Source organism: Rutidosis leptorrhynchoides, chromosome 5, assembly GCF_046630445.1.
Source record: "Rutidosis leptorrhynchoides isolate AG116_Rl617_1_P2 chromosome 5, CSIRO_AGI_Rlap_v1, whole genome shotgun sequence".
NCBI classification, from domain to species: domain Eukaryota; kingdom Viridiplantae; phylum Streptophyta; class Magnoliopsida; order Asterales; family Asteraceae; genus Rutidosis; species Rutidosis leptorrhynchoides.
In genome coordinates this window covers 250,910,982-250,924,956 of record NC_092337.1, presented here as the reverse complement: position 1 = coordinate 250,924,956, position 13,975 = coordinate 250,910,982, and positions in this window count along the sequence as shown.

The window sequence follows — 13,975 nt, the reverse complement described above, 5'->3', positions numbered from 1 at the left end:
TAATCACTCGCTTACACTTACACCCTGCAAGTGGAACTAATGATAATTGGATTGAGGACTTTTGTTCTAACTCGTCTGTATCTTTGTATTCGTATTTGTGTTCAAAGTATAAAAGTATGAAAAGTATATATACATGTGAAATGTATATAAGTATGTAATGTATATGTTTCTCAGCCCACGATTTAAAAGAATAAAAGTTGTTGAAAAGGTGGGACTATGATCTCACCTCGAGTGCACGAGTATAAAAGTACTTCAACAAGTAAACGTGTGCATGAAAGTTGCTTAGCCTTGACCTAAACAAGTAAGTTATATCAATTAACCGGTTACGACACAAGGTCGGGTGAAATGTGTTCAATTAGTCCTATGGCTCGTTACGACTTGATTAAGTATAGCATGTGAATCACGTTGTCAAGTTTCATGCAAGAATCAAGTATAAAAGCATGTTAGAACGATTGTATAAAAGTTTGGTTAAGTTTGACAAAAAGTCAAACTTGGTCAAAGTCAACGAAAAAGTCAACACGTTCGGGTCGGGTCCCGAACTATTTTTCTATGCTAGTTATTCATATATAAGCATGTTAAAACAAGTTGCATGTAGATTGGAGGTCTAGAACATGTCAAACATTTTTAGTAAAAAGGTCAAGGGAAACAGAATCTGGACGCGGCTTATGTCGCGCCGCGGCCAGGCCTGTCGCGCCGCGACAATGGCCGTGGCCTGGTCCCAGGCCTGTTTCACTTGTTCAAGGCTTGGTAAAATTTCAAACAAACGCAAAACTCAAACCGTAAACAATTAGAAAGCGTATCTTATACCGTTGGAAAGCTCTTTTGACAAGGAACACAACTAAACATGTTTCATCAAACAAAAACAACATTTTCCATAACCGATTTCTCGTCAAGTGATCATTTAAAAGTCCATTTTCAAAGTTTCAAGTTCACAAAATGCATTTTAAGTTTCGGGAATCCAATTCACACATATGATATGCCGTTTTGAAGGTAATGAAACATGCATTACAACTAAATACTAACAATTAACATTTCATGGTATTTAAGCATCAAAAAAGTTCATCTCAAGAACGATCAAACCCTAATCAAGAATCACAAAATCATTAATCATGTTTTTGAAGTTTTACAAATCAACCTACACATCAAAATGAAGCTAGTGATACTAGTAACACAATTAAAACATGAACTTTAACAATTTAACAACATTTAATCTTCCAAAATCAAAGATTAAGCAAACCCATTTTCAAGTGTTCAAACTAGTTACTCAAAACAACAAATCGAGCAAGTAAAACATATATTCATGCTAGACACGAGCCATAGACACTAACTAACACAATTTCTAGTCAAAAACACGAATTTAAAGAAATCTAGAGTTTTAGAAATGTTACCCAAAATCGGTGAATTTGGTACCAAATCGAAGAGGATGATGAGAGGATCACGAATATGTAATTTGTTTTGAAGTTTGCTTCCCGATCCGGATTTAGATGGTGATTTTATGAAGTTGGGGTTTGTGTGTGTTCTTGCTAGAGAGAAAGAGAGAGAGATGGAGGTGATTGAATGGTGAGGAAGGTGGGGAGGTGGTGACTAGTTGCCCCAATTTGGCCAAGTGACGAGATTGGTCCCTCAAGTTTCAAAGCGGGTGCGGTAATTAACCAAACGAATATTTTAAAACGCTCGAGTAAGCGGGTGATGTCAAAATTAAATAGCGGGAATATAATGAACGTTACTCACGGAAACTATTAATTTAAATACGAAAGATTATGTTTTAAAAAAAAAAAGACGGTGTTAAAATTAAATTTAACGGAAAAACGCGGGATGTTACATTATCCACGCCTCAAAAGAAATTTCGTCCCGAAATTTAGTTGGAAGTAGTAGTTGTTGAATCTTACTCGAGATCTTGCGTTGTAAATTCTACGAATAAGTGAAGGTACGTCCTTGAGCATTTCAACGAACTTGAAGGTCGGGGTCGTATGTTGTTTGAAGGTTTTTGTTTCACGATTTTATGGTTTCCGGTCCTCCTAGGAAGTGAGGTTTATCGTCGATAGTGAGTTCATCAAAGAAGATAACAAGTTCTCGTTTCGCAAAACACGTCTTTGAGTTGATACATCGAATGTAGGATAACGGAGACCCAAAATGAGTCGGAAAAGTCTAAACGGCTAGCGACGGGTCCAAAACACCCCAAGAATTTAAAGGATCAAAATATCGCGGATTTAGCTTCCTACGTTTCCCGAAACGGATTGCACCTTTCCAAGGTGCGACTCTTAACGTGACGCGGTTTCCCACGTGGAATTTGAAATGTTTACGTCTAACATCGGCGTAGCTCTTGGTGATTACGAGTCGCGTAGGGTTTTACCTGAATATGAATAAATTTTCTCGGTTGCTCATGAATAACCTCGGCCCCGATGAATTGATCATCGTTTACTTGGTTCGACAAAGGAGAATGACGTTTCCGGTCACATGTGGTTTCAAAAGGAGTGACGTTAAAACTCGAATGAAGATCATCGTAGTACGAGGATTAAGCTAAAGGAAAATACTTTCCTCAAGTAAATTTGAAGTTGGTAATACAAATTCGTATTATAGTTTTCAAGACTTAAATCGTATGTTTGTTCGGTCCGTCGGGTTGCGGATGGTACGCGGTACTCATGTCTAAACGCGGTCCCGAGGCTTTTTGTAAGGCACTCCAAAATCTAGAAGTGAAACGAGGATCTCGATCCGAAACGGGGTATATTTCCCTAAGGCATATTGAACAAGTTTGCTAGGAATTGAAATCGTTAGCTAGGACAAGTTTCTCAAGAAAATTCGCATCGCGGAAGATTTATCGGTTTCCAAAAACGTTCGTCGGGGCAAGTTCTCCTCGGTTTCTGAAAGAAAAACGTTCGTCGGAACTATTCACCCTCGAGGTGAATACTAGTATAACGTGGAGAGTCTCTCCCCCCATTGAGAGTTTAGAGTAAAGATTTCCTGAACCGGAAGTACGAGTGTGATGAGAGAGAAGTTTCCGCCTCGGTGCGAGCATAACGAGTAAATCGTAATTAGTCAATAAGACTGTGCGAGGACGAGATAGTATACACGTGTAACATACGGTTGAAGTCGAGAGGAATCGGTAATTCATTCGGAAGCATAAGTACAGTTCGACAAAAGTCGAAGGGGTGTCCCCGGTATGGTTGTTATCAATATTCTCGGAGTTTTCGGATGTCCAAACCTGAAAAGATGAAGTCATGTACATGGCGCATGGTGGTGTTTAGGTTGATCGAGTCTAACCACCATCACGCATCACTAGAAACTTTGGTATGTCTTACCGTAATATAACCACGTTGATCGAGTGTCGTTATATTACGCTAACTCATACCTCCATTCCCACATCACTCTATAGATTCAAGTTCGTGTCATCGCGAAAATCTAAAATGAACAAAATGTAACGACGTCTCAAACGTGACTCGTATTAAATCGAAATAGTTTCTACAACTCTAAAGAAGCGTTTCCCCGCGGGAAATGTATAAATGATTGTTAACGTCAAATCGGTTCGATTCAAACAATAATGTATTTAGGTATGAAAAGAGTAACGAGTCATGATAACGAGTAGCACGCAACCGTAGTGATAAATGTTGATGACGATACTCACCTAGAGTAGTGATGGTAGTAACACCAAAAAGTAGATAGTAAGAAACACCAGTGGGAAACCGATAGTAAGTTGAAACGGTGGCAAATAACAATCCGGGAGACAGAGTTCCCGAACAAGTGTGACTAATGAAGTCGTCGTCATCCATACGTGTATGAATCATGAATTTACGTGTGTTACCAAAAAGTGGCGGAATACGAGTTCGTATGATGAAGGTTGGGTACCATTAAAAAGTTTGCCTAAGAATGATTCAAGTATAATGCACAAGTAGTCAAGTAAGTGCTATCTATAGCAAATGTATGTCAGAATGCAATGGCTAACTATCCGGTTGTAGTCTAGACTCACTAATGCGTCCTAACGACTCTGTTAGACACACTAATGCATCCTAGTTCTCTACAACCAACGCTCTGATACCACTTGTAACGACCCGACCAAAACCGTTATTGACGGCGCCGTTAACTTAGGTCCCGTTGCGTGGTCGTAGTCCCTATATGAGACTCGTTTGACCAAAATTATGTCGCATTCATTTGAAAGGTACAAGACTTGCAAGTTTAGTTTACAAAACCATTCGACAACAAGTCTAAGTTTACAAAAGTCATAAAGTATAAATGAAATAACTTGCGACATAATTAGTTTAAAAACACAGTTGCTATAAATAGCGTAAGTATGTAAACAATATGTTTGAATCCAAAGGTGCTATCACTAGCGTATGCACGTATGTATGCTTGACCCCAAGCATGAAATCAGAGTGTATGCATGTATGCTTGACCCCAAGCAAGTATGAATGTACGCGGAAGCATGTATCAAATAGCCAAGTATGAACCTGAGAAACATATAGAAAACTGTCAACGAAAAACGTTGGTGAAATCATAGATGTAGTTGTAAACGTTGTTTTTGAACCACAATAGTTTGTATAGATGATTATCCAAATCGTATTTATTCCGAAGAATGTAGTTTGTATTGCGAGCACCCAATTACCAAAGCTTAACTGAATCTTCCCTCTGAATTTTGAATATAGTGTTAGAACATACACTATGCACGTTGAAATTATATTTCATCCACTAACGGTAGCGAACCGTCTGAATGAGGGTTCGTTAAACCCGTATGGCCACACAACATAATCACTCGCTTACACTTACACCCTGCAAGTGGAACTAATGATAATTGGATTGAGGACTTTTGTTCTAACTCGTCTGTATCTTTGTATTCGTATTTGTGTTCAAAGTATAAAAGTATGAAAAGTATATATACATGTGAAATGTATATAAGTATGTAATGTATATGTTTCTCAGCCCACGATTTAAAAGAATAAAAGTTGTTGAAAAGGTGGGACTATGATCTCACCTCGAGTGCACGAGTATAAAAGTACTTCAACAAGTAAACGTGTGCATGAAAGTTGCTTAGCCTTGACCTAAACAAGTAAGTTATATCAATTAACCGGTTACGACACAAGGTCGGGTGAAATGTGTTCAATTAGTCCTATGGCTCGTTACGACTTGATTAAGTATAGCATGTGAATCACGTTGTCAAGTTTCATGCAAGAATCAAGTATAAAAGCATGTTAGAACGATTGTATAAAAGTTTGGTTAAGTTTGACTAAAAGTCAAACTTGGTCAAAGTCAACGAAAAAGTCAACACGTTCGGGTCGGGTCCCGAACTATTTTTCTATGCTAGTTATTCATATATAAGCATGTTAAAACAAGTTGCATGTAGATTGGAGGTCTAGAACATGTCAAACATTTTTAGTAAAAAGGTCAAGGGAAACAGAATCTGGACGCGGCTTATGTCGCGCCGCGGCCAGGCCTGTCGCGCCGCGACAATGGCCGTGGCCTGGTCCCAGGCCTGTTTCACTTGTTCAAGGCTTGGTAAAATTTCAAACAAACGCAAAACTCAAACCGTAAACAATTAGAAAGCGTATCTTATACCGTTGGAAAACTCTTTTGACAAGGAACACAACTAAACATGTTTCATCAAACAAAAACAACATTTTCCATAACCGATTTCTCGTCAAGTGATCATTTAAAAGTCCATTTTCAAAGTTTCAAGTTCACAAAATGCATTTTAAGTTTCGGGAATCCAATTCACATATATGATATGCCGTTTTGAAGGTAATGAAACATGCATTACAACTAAATACTAACAATTAACATTTCATGGTATTCAAGCATCAAAAAAGTTCATCTCAAGAACGATCAAACCCTAATCAAGAATCACAAAATCATTAATCATGTTTTTGAAGTTTTACAAATCAACCTACACATCAAAATGAAGCTAGTGATACTAGTAACACAATTAAAACATGAACTTTAACAATTTAACAACATTTAATCTTCCAAAATCAAAGATTAAGCAAACCCATTTTCAAGTGTTCAAACTAGTTACTCAAAACAACAAATCGAGCAAGTAAAACATATATTCATGCTAGACACGAGCCATAGACACTAACTAACACAATTTCTAGTCAAAAACACGAATTTAAAGAAATCTAGAGTTTTAGAAATGTTACCCAAAATCGGTGAATTTGGTACCAAATCGAAGAGGATGATGAGAGGATCACGAATATGTAATTTGTTTTGAAGTTTGCTTCCCGATCCGGATTTAGATGGTGATTTTATGAAGTTGGGGTTTGTGTGTGTTCTTGCTAGAGAGAAAGAGAGAGAGATGGAGGTGATTGAATGGTGAGGAAGGTGGGGAGGTGGTGACTAGTTGCCCCAATTTGGCCAAGTGACGAGATTGGTCCCTCAAGTTTCAAAGCGGGTGCGGTAATTAACCAAACGAATATTTTAAAACGCTCGAGTAAGCGGGTGATGTCAAAATTAAATAGCGGGAATATAATGAACGTTACTCACGGAAACTATTAATTTAAATACGAAAGATTATGTTTTAAAAAAAAAAAGACGGTGTTAAAATTAAATTTAACGGAAAAACGCGGGATGTTACATGACATATCATATCGACCCATCTATATATATATTTCGGAACAACCATAGACACTCTATATGCAGTAATGTTGGAGTTAGCTATACAGGGTTGAGGTTGATTCCAAAATATTATATATACTTTGAGTTGTGATCTATCCTGAGGCTTGTATACACGAGGTCGTGGATTGATTTAAGATAAAATATATTGCTTTATTTTCTGTACATCTAACTGTGGACAACTAGTTGTAGCTTACTAACGAGGACAGCTGACTTAATAAACTTAAAACAGCAAAACGTATAAAAAATGTTGTAAATATATTTTGAACATACTTTGATATATATGTACATATTTGTTATAGGTTCGTGAATCGACCAGTGGCCAAGTCTTACTTCCCGACGAAGTAAAAATCTGTGAAGGTGAGTTATAGTCCCACTTTTAAAATCTAATATTTTGGGATGAGAATACATGCAGTTTTATAAATGTTTTACAAAATAGAAACAAGTAAATGAAACTGCATTCTATGGCTGGATTATTAAACCCAATATGCCCCTTTTTAGTCTGGTAATCTAAGAATTAGGGAACAGACACTCTAATTGACGCGAATCCTAAAGATAGATCTATTGGGCCCAACGACCCCCATCCAAAGTACAGGATGCTTTAGTACTTCGAATTCATCATGTCCGAAGGGAGTCCCAGAATGATAGGGGATATTCTATATGCATATTGTTAAGGTCGATTAGCAGGTGTTCACCATATGAATGATTTTTATCTCTATGTATGGGATGTATATTGAAATTTGAAATCTTGTGGTCTATTATTACGATTTGATAAATATAGGTTAAACATATAACTCACCAACATTTTTGTTGACGTTTAAAGCATGTTTATTCTTAGGTGATTATTAAGAGCTTCCGCTGTTGCATCCTATTATATGGACAAGATTTGGTGTCAGCATGCTTGTATAATATTGTTTAAAACTGCATTCGAGATTTATTTTGTTGTAACATATTAATATTTGTAAACCAATATGTATTGGTAGTGTGTAAGTGTGATATTTGTTAGATTATAATTTCTGGATAATCTAAGTGGTGTCTTGTTAACCTTGTTGATAAAATAAAGGTTTTGGTTTGTTTTAAAAACGAATGCAGTCTTTGAAAAACATCTCATATAGAGGTCAAAACCTCACAACAAAATCAATTAATATGGAACGTTTATAATCAATATGAATGGGACATTTCAAGCGGGGCCTAAATCGCACTACTCCTTATTATGGTGAGTAAGGGAAGTATGACCTAGCGTCAATTTTTTTAAGATATCAGTAGAATCGAACCTATAACTAAAGCTTAAGATAATCCTAAAGTGAAGGAGTAGTGGTTTATTACCTAACTTTGGGTTTTTCTAGTTTATAAGATAAAATAAAGTAAATGCGATAAAAAATTTTAATCCAGATAAGGTTATAGCATGTGCACACTATGGTTTCATCAGTTATTTTGCAGAGATTATGGAATGCTAGCTCATGAATAGGTAGTGACCTTGTACTTACTACACTCGTCCTTACGCCCATGTCATAAGATATATCACTGGTAATACGTTGGGCTTGAAGATTCTGAATAGACAGCAACGTCCCTTACCCCCAACACCCGTGCAGTCAAACTACAGGCATACACGTTCAAACGGCTCATCCAATTGAGCGACTCGGTTGGGTGATGTATTAACATTCCATAAAGGTCTAAACTTTCTTAAGCACAATGAAATATACGGTATGCCATATCCGAGAGACATGATGTGCTTCGATGCTTTCGTTTATGATTGGGTTTAAAGAGATAGTTAAGCCCTTAAAAAAAGAGTTCAACCTTAAAGAACACCATGGCCAAGTCAGTTTGTGTTCCATGAACACGTTCCGTTACCCTAACGGCCCAATCCTTTATGTGTTTAAACAAACAGTTCCTTAATTAAATAAGAATCCCTCTAGCGTGGTGCAATGCTTGAGACCGTGTTAAGGTGAAGTGTACTAATCCGCACTGACCGGGTTTCATTGCCTTACTTAGCAGAGGTACAGCTTACAACAACCTGTATGCTTCAGGATGTACGTACTAAGTTTATATTCTTGGTGACTACACTAGCATGGTCTAGGACCGACAATGTACTATGGGCCTAGTTAGATCTTTCACTACGAAAGAGTCCTCAGTTGAAATAAAAGGCTCGGTGGACTTACTACAACCGGTGTACCTCAGTCAAGCTTACGTTGTATCAGATAGACTTCTCTTACCAAGGGGTGACACCAATAGTGTACTCTGAATCGGGGTTTGAGACTTCCCAATAACAGAGTCGATAACTACGTTCTATTAGTTGGAAAAGTGATTGAGTTTAAAGCATAATCAGAAAGCATCTTGACAACATACACAAACCATAATATTATTTGCGCATTATAACTGACTACAACATAGTATACACTAAAGATAACTACTCGCTAATCATGGTACCAATATCACAAATCATAATGATATAGGACATTATAAAATTAAAGGATAGAAGTACCAGTAGATTAGATGAGTTCCGAATACAAAAGTGACAACTTCAAACTCCAGACCGCTCCTAATACAATCTTCGGCGTTCTTCTCTGGGTACTAGATTTCTCGCACGGATTCGAAGACCTTGAAAGTATGACTAATATTGTAGAGAGAGAAAGAGAGAGAGAGAGAGAAGTGAATTAAAGTGTGTGTAAAAATGGATGACAAATGGCCTTTAAATAGAAATGGATTTTGTTGTCATACGGCTGGCAGGCCTTATGGAAAGTCGTATGGAAAGCCGTATGGCCTGTTCGTATGACCAGGCAAACCGTTTAACCTGGGCGTATGAATGGCAGCTAGTATCCCATCTGGCAAGCCATATGGCAAGCTGGATGGCAGGCTGTATGGCTGCCCTTGTTTGCTATTTTTGCTGGATCATTTCATTTGCTCCTTGGATCGTAACTTGGTTTCTGGGGTCGTAACTTGTCTTTTACCGTTTTCACTCTAGAATCTTCTTTTTAGCTCCGATTCTCTAGATTCTTTTTGTTGGTTTAATGTTGGTTAATGAGCTAACGACAAAGTTAAGTATGATGATTAACCAAAGAATATTTTTTGATGATGACACATACATATGCACAAGTGATGACCGACATCTTAACATAAAATACGCAAGGTCACTAATCCATGCTTTATCTTGCAAATGACCAAGTCAAACAAAACTTAAAGAATGGACATAAAGAATAGCAAAACACACGGCCAAGGTACGGTCGACCGCATACCCATCCGTAGAACCCTAAACTGAATTGCAACACATTTTTATGAAAACAAGTTGCACGGTCACCACCACGGTCAACCGCAGTGCGACCGTAGTTTTCCCTGTCACCATTTTTGACCAAGTTTAGTTTGACTCTGAAATCTATAATTGATGAAACCTTTTCAACATTCTTAGAATAGATGCCCTCTCCATACTCAATTGAGTTTTGGTCATAAAAACACTAATCTTGGTTAATTACGCCTAATGACATGTTAATGACAAATTAACCAAGATTAGTCATAACACATAAGTGTTAATCAACAGCTCGTGATCTTAAAACTTATCTAGATATCCTTAGTATGATCACCAAGTACCAACACACTTAAGCCAATGTCACTAGAACATTAATTACAATTAAAGATGACTTAGTGATTAATTAAGGCTAAATGAAGAACAATTCTTTCAAGTGTAACTAGTAAAGACTTGTAATCCTAAAATACACTTAGATACATTTAGGATGGTCACCAAGTCCCAACTAGAGATTGCTCTTCCCTTGTGCATGTGTTGGACATTAATGTGTGCTTACACGTTAATCATGCAATATGTTATATTGCAAGTAAGCTTGCTAAAAGCTTAAACTATAATGTTGTGCAAATATCTATATTATTGATTTTAGAATAATTATCTCTTGCTATATATGAGTATTACTTGCTACTTACTAATATGTTTAATACTCATCAATTTTCCAACTTGATTAATATGCTTGCTATGTGCTTACTAGTTAGAATACTAGGATTCAAGTGACTAGCCTACTCCAATGAATTAAGTGTAAAATGGTTTACAATGGAATTATGGTCAATTGTGTATTTGGTCTTGTCTAAGTAACAAGTTGTGATTACTTATCCAAGTATGACTTAACATTGATGTCTTTACACACTTAATGATTATTTTAGAAAGACATCATTCAATTAATCTCTACCTAATCTTAAAATGAATATGACTTGTGATTAATTGAAACTAGGAAGTTAATGACATATTGACTAGTCTTTAGGATTGAACCAAATGCATTAATGTGGCTAACTAAGTCTTGACCAAACTGAGATTTCCCAAAATATCAATCAAGACACTTTTCCAAGAATGTTGGGTTTACCACTATTGGAGTGTTATGTCACTTTCACTCAATAAGACCAAATCCCAAACACTTAATGCATATAGTACTTGTATATGATGTTGGGTTTATTTTGCAGGTGCTAGATGGAGTAAATGTTCCAAAATGTGGTGTTCAAATTTGAGTCAAACTTCTATACAACGGATACACTTTTTGGACTGGAGCACGCACAGTCGAACCACGGTCGACCGTGCTAGCAACCGTGTGTCAACGGCTATTTTTTGAATCCCACTATAAAAATCAAGCATTGAAGAGAATTTGAAGTTGACCCTCTTGCATATTTCAAAAGCTAATTTCAAGAGATTACAAGACCTCTAATTACTACTCAAATGTGATCAAGCAAGAGAAGATTCTATGATCTTATAGATATAGAATTTGGTTGTTGTAAACTTACTAATCAAAATCATTAATGTTGTGAGTTTACTTAGTGTAATGTATGTCCTAGTATTGTCTTAGGATCATCATTGCAAAGTGTATAAGTCCTGTAACTTTAATTAGTAGAAGCATAGGCTAGCTTACTGATCTACTTCCTTAAAGGGACTTAGGAAGTTGATTAATCTTATTTGGAGATTAATACTTGTCCAAGGTGAAGACAAGTTGATCTAGGTTGGAGTTGATCTTTATAAGGGATAGAAAGATTAGGTTTGTTGTCTACCAAAGAAGTTGAAGACTTATAAATAGGATCTCCACCGGGTTTGGAGAAAAGTGCTTAGTGAAGCAAGAAATCTCGAATAGTGTAATCGGGGAGTGGATTAAGGTGGATTAGTTAACATCTACCCGAACCACTATTAATCCATGTATCTATATTCTTTACATTACTCTATTTATCATTTTGAACATATACACTACACACATCAAGGTTGAGTTGAATTGGTTGATCATAAGTTAATCGAATTTGGTGATCAATTGTAAAAGTGTTAAAAACGTATTAAGTAACTATTCACCCCCCTCTAGTTACTTACAATTGATATCAGAGCGGTTGCTCAAATCATTACTCTATAAATGTTTTTGGAAGTGTCAAAATTTGTTTTGTGCAAAAACTTGAGTCAACGATTCTCGGATCAACTCAAACTATGGGATACTTGGAAGAATTGGTGAAAGAAGCACCAATCTTTGATAAGGCAGATATTGATTTGTGGAAATTGAGATTTGAAGCTTATCTCAAATCCAAGGATTACTACTTATGGAGAATAATCAAAGTAGGAGACTTTGTTCCACAAGCAAGTTCAAGACTAGTGAAGTTAACATTTCAAAACAATGATGTTTTGAAACAATTTGATGCAATTTCACTACTTCATGAAGTTCTTCCTAATGAAGAAATAATGAAAATAATCTCATGTGAAAGTGCAAAGGAATGTTGGAATTCACTATGCTCTCAAGAAGAAGAAAACTCTAGGAGTTTAAAGGGTAAAAGGGTAAGAGAGTACTTGAAGAATCTTGGAGATTTTAAAGAAAAGGGTTTGGATGAAAATGAAGATTTTTGCCTCATAAGTTCTTGGTATGATCTAAATCAAGATGGTCAAAGTGAAGAAGATGTTGAATTTCCCTTCAAAAAAGATGATGTCCCAATCATGGATTGCACTGAGGTACATGTATTCTATGTAGTGACCTAAACTTTTACATGATTATATATCATATGATATTAATATTTACATGAATAAATGTTTCCAACATGTTAAGAAATCAAACTTGTTAAACTTGATTAATTGAAACGGTTTTTGTGTTAACGTTTGACCACCCAGTTTGTCTGATGATTCACGAACGTTATAACTTGTATATGACATGATATTATATATATGAACATATATATGTTTAACATGATGAAATGATAATTAAAGTATCTCATTATGTATATTAACAATGAACCTTATACATAAAACAAGACTACTAACTTAAGAAATTCAAAACAATATCTATACGTAACGATTATCGTTGTAATAACGTCTTAATATTTATATATCATATTAAGATATATTAGTACATCATGTTATCATGATAATGTAAAAATTTAACATCTCATTAAATACAATAACAATGGGAGTAATTACATTTAACGAAATCGTTAACTTAAAGGTTTCGAAACAACACTTACATGTAACAATTAACGATGACTTAACGACTCAATTAAAATGCATATACATATAGTGTATTAAGATGTATTAGTACACGTTTGAAAGATTTCATGACACATATCAAAGTACTTCTACTTAACAAAAATGCTTACAATTACATTCTCATTCATTTTCATTGACAATTCTACTCGTATGCAATCGTATTCGTACTCGTACAATACCTAGCTCCTAAATGTACATACTATTAGTATATACACTTAAATTATTAGCTCTTAGCAGCCCTTAATGAGTCATCAAACATGTGGGAACCATCATTTAGTAACTACCATGAAATATCTCACAAAATTACAAAAAAATATTACAAATCATTCATGAATTATTTACAAGAAAACAAACTTACACATCCTTTATATCTAATCCATGAGTCATGAAAAAAAACACATATAAACACTTTCATTCTTCAATTTTCTTCATCTAATTGATCTCTCTCAAGTTCTATCTTCAAGTTCTAAGTGTTCTTCATAAATTCTATTCGTTCTAGTTTCATAAAATCAAGAACACTTCCAAGTTTGCAAGTTACTTCCAAGCTTTCTAATCCATTCCAAATAATCATCTAAGTTCAAAAACTCTTGTTACTTACAGTAGGTTATCATTTTAATACAAGGTAATACTCATATTCAAACTTTGATTCAATTTCTATAACTATAACTATCTTAATTCGAGTAGAAAATGTTACTTGAACTTGTTTTTGTGTCATGATTCTACTTCGAGAACTTTCAAGCCATTCAAGATCCTTTGAAGCTAGATCATTTCTTGTCACTTCCAGTTGGTTTACCTACTAAATTTGAGGTAGTAATGATATTCATAACATCATTCTATTCATATATATATAACTATCTTATTCGAAGATTTAAACTTATAATCACTAGA